We start from the raw sequence: 6447 nt of genomic DNA, 5'->3' as shown, positions 1-6447 counted from the left end.
GGAAGCTGTTTGAATGTAAAATATTCTAAGCAACTCACAGGGCTTTTCTACACAGCAGCCTTGGGGAGAAAGGGACTGAGTACACCTACCCAACTTAGTCCAGGATATCAGTCCTATTATCCACAAAAACTGCTGCTGACCTGTTCTAGACATGGCCACAGTGTGTGGTGGTAGGTCAAAGGCAATTCTGCTTGTCCAGTTTTAGTGGGAAGCTACAACCCTAAAAATGTTACAGTATAATCTCATAAATCCAGTGTGCTTGGGACCGAGCACTTGATGGAAATTCGAAAATGCCAAATTTTTGGAACTGGTGTGGCAGCCAGTCACAGAGGAGGGGGAAGAGGGGAGGTTAGCAGTGGCCTGTCCCAGAGCAGCAGCTGTACGCGGAGCAGTGATACAGAGTGGTGAATGGCAGCAGCAGCCACCGTGTACAAGCTTCCCCCTCGGAGCAGCAGCTAGTTCCAGAGCAGCGGAGGGGAAGTACTGGATTTTTGTTAATTCTGGATTTTTGGCATCCGGATTTATGTAGTTATACTGTAGTGAAAAAGCAACAAAGATCAAATGGCTTTTTTGTTGTTATTGTTGCTAAATGTACCCCAGTAGTGTAGTATATACGGTTTGCTATGTGGTTATCATTTATATGCTTCAACACTGATTCTATGTCTGCCATCATTATGTTAAAACTTCTAACAGGTTTTTTTAACTTTCTCCTGGGGTTATAAAAATGTAAGCTCAGTTGACTTTATTTCACCACTGATCAGGTTAACAATGCCAGATGAATCTTGCTGTCCACAGCACTGAGCAACCTTATAGCTTCAGCCAAGACAAATGTTAAATATAATTTGAAGGTTAGTGAAAGTGATACAATAGTTGCTAGGAAGCACTTAATATCCCTTTACCTTTAAATAGTCTGGTCTCTGGGTGAAACAAAAAGATTTAAGAAATTGATTGCAAAGAGAAAGAGAAGGTGTAACATTAGCAGCAGTACTGCAATTCTGAACATTCAAAACTTGACAGTTGTTATGCTTCCCTCTGCCCAAATGAATGAATCAGGTTTAATGATAATAGTAAATTGCATAGTAGTTTGGTCTAGCCCCTGATATTTTACCTTTTATGGGAATCCAACCACTTCAAAATAGTGAGAGGGGATTTCAGGGTCAAGGTGTAATGCTCTCATAAATATGAGCCTCCCCATTGCCTGCTTAGAAGGGGGACTACATCTTTCATTTCCTACGCCTTAGAAAATATGGGAAATAAAGAATGAACCTATTTCTAGTCTTCTGTGAATATGAACCCAGATTTGAAATGAAAAAAATAGAATAAAATAATATAATATAATCCTATACATGCAAGGGTGGGAAGGATCTAAAGAGGTCATTGGCCCTCACTCGTTGCTCTGTGATGGCAGGCTATGTAGGTCCTTTCTGACAGATTTAAGACTGGTGCTTTAGAAAAAAAACAAAAGTGAAAACAAAAAATCCCCAAACCTATACTGAAGAGTCCAGAACATTCCTAGATAACTTATTGAGTGCAGAAGTATGTCAATTCTAACTGTTCAGGGACACCTCCCTTTCCAGCGTTGCACTGCTGGCATATTCATACCGGGGGTCTATTATTACCCCTAGGTCATAGTTTCATAGTGGGTAGGGTCAGAAGGGACCCGAGCAGATCAAATCCAACCCCTTGCCTGGAGAGAATGCTGGGGTCAAATGACCCCGGCTAGGTGTTTATCTAGCCTCCTTTTGAAGACCCCCAGGGTAGAAGTGAGCACTACTTCTCTTGGAAGTTGGTTCCAGATCCTAACCACCATGACTGAAGTAGTGTCTCCTGATATCTAGCCTCAATCCACTCTCAAGTTAACTTATGGCCATTATACTTTGTTACTCCTGGTAGTGCTCAGTGGAACAGGGACTCTCTCATTGCCTGCTGGTCCTCATTGGCCAGTTTATAGATGGCCATCAGATCTCCTTTCAGCCTTTTCTTGTAGAGGTTGAACAGTAGGGCTGTGCAAGGTTTCAGACAGAGCTTTGGATCTGGAGAAGCTTTGGACACTTTGGGGTCTGAAGCAGCACATCCGAGTCAAAACGCTGGCCTTGTTAGGCTTCCTGAAGTGGTTCGGAGCCGCCTCGGACCCATCTCCAAGAACTGGCCATAGGGTATAATGGGGAAACAATAAAAATATCTCTAACTTGTTTGTTTTTTTTTTGTCTGATTTTGGATGAAATTTTCAGGGTCAGTAGACTCTGCAGAGAGGATGAAGCCTGCCAAGTTTCAAGAACATTGGTACAGGGGTTTTGGAGGAAGAGCACCCCAAATTCTTGAAAGCAAAACTCATGTCACGTCTACGCGTTACAATATAGTGGGCTGAAAACTTCAGGAATGATAGCCTATGATGAGACCACAAAGCTTGCCAAGGTTCAAGAAAATCAGGGCAGAGCTTTGGACGGAACTGCCCCTCAAGCTGCGGACAAGGAAAACTCGTGCCATGGGTGCTGTGGGATTGACTGTCTGTCTTGGGGTGGGGAGGGGAGACACTGCTGCAGGCCTGGCTGCTAAGCTGCTATGTTACCAGTTACCAATCAATCAGTCATGATTCACTCAGGGACAAAGGACTCGGGGACTAGCTCAATACACAGGACCTAGCTACTACATAACGACTTAACAAGCATCAATTAGCACCTACAAAACCAAGCTAAGGAGAAGAAAGAATCAATGCAGACAATCAATTGCATGAGTTTTGCCTGGGAGCAGCTAGGGGTGCAGGGACCCAGACCCCCCCCTGCACTGATCTCCTCAACAGCTGGCAGGCATCATGGCCTCAGCAGGGACCACTCCCCTGCAGCTGTCACCCCACTGCACCTTAACACATGCAGTGTCACCCATGACATGAGTTTTGCTTGTCCGCAGCTCAAGGTGCAGTTCCCCCCAAACCCCTGCACCTATCTCCTTGAAACTTGGTAGGTTTTATGCACTCAGCACAGGCTCCCACCCTGCAAGCTTCATCCAAATCAGACAAAAAACAACAAAGTTATAGCCATTTTATTGATTCCTCATTATACCCTATGGCTGGATCTTCAAGGTGGCTCCGAAGCTTCAGCCAGATCGAGGCGGAAACCCAATCCGGAGCTCAGATCGGATTGCAGCTATTCGAAATGTCTGGATCAGATTACTGCCAACTTGCACAGGCCTACTGAACAGGTTCACATCCCATAGCCTCCCCACATAGGGCCTGCCTTGATGTCCCCTGATCATGTGAGTAGCCCTCCTCTGGACCTTCTCGATGCTAGCCACAACCCTCCCTAGTGTGGTGCCCAGAACTGGATGTAGTACTCCAACTGCAGCCTGACCAATGTCACAAAGAGGGAGAGGATCACCTCCTTGGACCTGCTCGTGATGCATCTGTGGATGCATGACAAGGTGTGGTTAGCCTTCCTGACCACGTCCTCACATTGGCAGCCCATGCTCATCTTGGAATCAATAATGACTCCAAGATCCTTTTCTGCCTCTGTGCTGATGAGACGGGAGTTCCCCTCTATGACAAGGTCACAGAATCCTTGGACGCAGGTGCCATGGTGGACGTAGTCTTTCTGGACTTTAGGAAGGCCTTCAACACTGTGTCTCACCCCATTCTCATTAAAAAATTAGGTGACTGGTGTCAATGCCTACACAGTCAGATGGGTTGCAAATTGGCTGGAGGGCCACACCCAGAGAGTGGTGGTGGATGGGTCATTTTCAACCTGGAGGGATGTGGGCAGTGGGGTTCCCCAGGGCTCGGTCCTCGGGCCACACTGTTCAACATCTTCATCAGCAACTTGGACGAAGGGGTGAAAAGCACCTTGTTCAAAATTCGTGGATGATACTAAGATGTGGGGAGAAGTGGGCACAGCTAGAGGAGAGGGACAGGCTGCAACTAGATTTGAACAGGTTACAGGGATGGGTGGATGAGAACAAGATGGGTTTCAATACTGACAAGTGTAGAGTATTGCACCTGGGGAGGAAGAACCAGTCCAGAAAGACTATGTTCACCGTGACACCTGCATCCAAGGATTTTGTGACCTGGTCGTAGAAGGCCACCAGGTTCGTCTAACAGGACCTGCCTCTAATGAACCCATGTTGGTTGCCCCTAAGCATAATCTCCCCTGCTGGTCCCTCACAGATGTGGTCCTGAATAATTTTCTCAAAGAGCTTCCCCAGGACCAAGGTAAGACTAACGGGTTTCCTAGTTCCTCCTTCCTCCCTCTTTTGAAAACGGGGTCCACATTGGCCCTTTTCCAGTCCTCTGGCATCTCACTAGAGCACCATGAGTGCTCGTAAAGCTGTGTCAGGGGTCCTGCAATAACCTCTGCTAATTCCTGCAGCAGAGGTCTCTTTCATCTGTGATGTTGGTCAGCTTTGCACTGCAAAGCCTTTAGGTGTGTAAGGGGTTGTTTATTCCCAGGTGAAATACCTTATATTTCTCAATGTTGAACTTCATCTGGTTCCAATCCTCCCAACTTGCCAGCATATCTGGATCCACCTGTATCTGTAGTCTATCTTCAAGCATGACCACACTTCCCCATAACTTGGTGTTGTCTATGAACTTGGCCACTGAGCTCTTCGCCTCCATATCCAAATCATTGATAAAGCTGTTGAAATGTACTGGACCAAGCACTGTCCCCTGTAGGATACCACTGGCCACTTTGTACCAAGGTGATAGAAATCCATTCATTAGGAATCTTTAGGTCCTACCCTTGTACCCACCTAATTGTCTCATAGTTAAGCCCATAATCCTCCAATTTTCTTACAAGAACATCATGAGATACAAGGCTTTTTGGAAGTCAAGGTATACAATGTCAATCTCCTCTCTCTTATCCAGGTGGTGAGTTACCTGATCATAAAAGGAGATGAGGTTGGTAAGACAAGACCTAACCATGATGAAGCCATGCTGGCTGTTGTTTAGAATCCTACCTTCTACAAGCATATTGCACATAAACTCCTTAATGAATTTTTTCAGGATTTTCCCCGAGACAGAAGTTAGGCTAATTGGCCTATAGTTACCCAGGTCCTCTCTCTTCCCATTCTCAAAAATGGACACAACACCAGCCTCTTCCAGTCCTCAAGGACCTCCCCAGAGTGCCATGAGTTTTGGAAGACTTGCACTAGGGGTTCCACAATGACTTCGGCCAGCTCATTCAACAGTCTTGGATGGAGTTAATCTGGTCCTGCTGACTTATATGTCTAATTTTTTTTTAAATTGGTCACACCAGTTCTTTGTCAATAGTAGGAAGGAGGCAATTCCTGCCTTGCTCATTCTGTACCCTATCTGGCATGATTTTCCCCTTGACCCAGTGAAATACCAAAGCAAAGTAGTCATTCAGGAGTTCAGTTTTATCCTAAGTGTCAGTAACTGGCTGTCCTGAATTGGTTAGCAATGGCCTACCCTCCCATTTGTTTTCCTCCTGTTCCCTAAAGAAGGACTTCTTGTTGTCCTCGATTCCCACTGCTAATTTAAATTCAGTTGCCACCTTAGCCTTTCTAATATGTTCCATGCTGAATTCAGTTTTATTGGTTTTGGACCAGTCATCTTATTTATCATAAGCTATTAGATACATCTTGGGATCAGGGATTCAGAGACCTACTAGGCAGCTTCCCTTCTTCAGAAGACTTAAAATGTGCATATGCTCTCCAGGCCAACCTTAGATTTAGTAAGAGATTGCTGAATGTTTTCAATTAAATATTTAGGGCTCAACAAACTAATCAATGAAAATATGTTTTGTAGAAAAATCAGATGGTCAACTCTACTTGGAACTAGGGATGCACTGATAAAGATTTTTTGGGCCAATACCAATGGCCGATTATTGATGAGCCATACTGGGCAATACCAATCCTATTTCTGATATGCAGTCCGACAGCTTGGAGAGCAGAATCTGGCATGTAAATCTGTTGTGGAGGGAAGGGGCATTTGCGGGGCAGATCAAGGCCCCCACAGTGATAGAGGAAGGGAGCTGGGGCATGTGCTGCCCAGCTGGGGTGGGGCATGGGATGGAGCCATGAGTGGCTCATCTGAGGGGTGCAGGGAAGGGAAAGGCAGCTCCTACCACTGTGCACACCCCTGGGGAGGCATGTGCCCTCCAGATCTGTACGCGAGTTGAGGGCAGTAGTAGGAGCTTTGAGCCAGACCAGGAAGCAGTGGTACTGGGAGTGGGGGCTTCCCATAGCTGCTGCCCAGCCCAGGTGCAGCCCCAGCTCAAGCCCATGATGGCTCAAGCCCAAGCACCACCCCCAGCTCCAGCCCACAGCAGCAGCCCATCTGCACCCCACACACAGATCCAGGGAGCACACATCCCCTGTGCCTACCCTGGGGGTTCATGCAGCAGCTGGAGCTGCCCCTCCTCTCTGCATGCCCTGGATGAGCTGCTCTCAGCTCTGTCTCATTCCCCACCCCACCCTTCCCCAGCCCCAGCCCCT

The 6447-nt window shown here is 46.7% G+C and overlaps 1 long non-coding RNA gene across 1 annotated transcript in view; it reads right to left on the bottom strand.

The window, feature by feature from the left end:
- Nucleotides 1–4386: 4386 nt before the first annotated feature.
- Nucleotides 4387–6447, bottom strand: part of LOC109305832 — a 12851-nt gene continuing 10790 nt past the window's right edge. Inside the window, exon 3 of the long non-coding RNA XR_002099728.1 lies at nt 4387–4486. This is a non-coding gene — a long non-coding RNA (uncharacterized LOC109305832). The remainder of the gene's footprint in view (nt 4487–6447) is intronic.

This window comes from Crocodylus porosus, unplaced genomic scaffold (assembly GCF_001723895.1).
Source record: "Crocodylus porosus isolate Cpor-Errol unplaced genomic scaffold, CroPor_comp1, whole genome shotgun sequence".
In the NCBI taxonomy this organism is placed as follows: domain Eukaryota; kingdom Metazoa; phylum Chordata; order Crocodylia; family Crocodylidae; genus Crocodylus; species Crocodylus porosus.
Note: the sequence above shows the minus strand (reverse complement) of the source record. Positions and strands in the feature narration are given on the sequence as shown.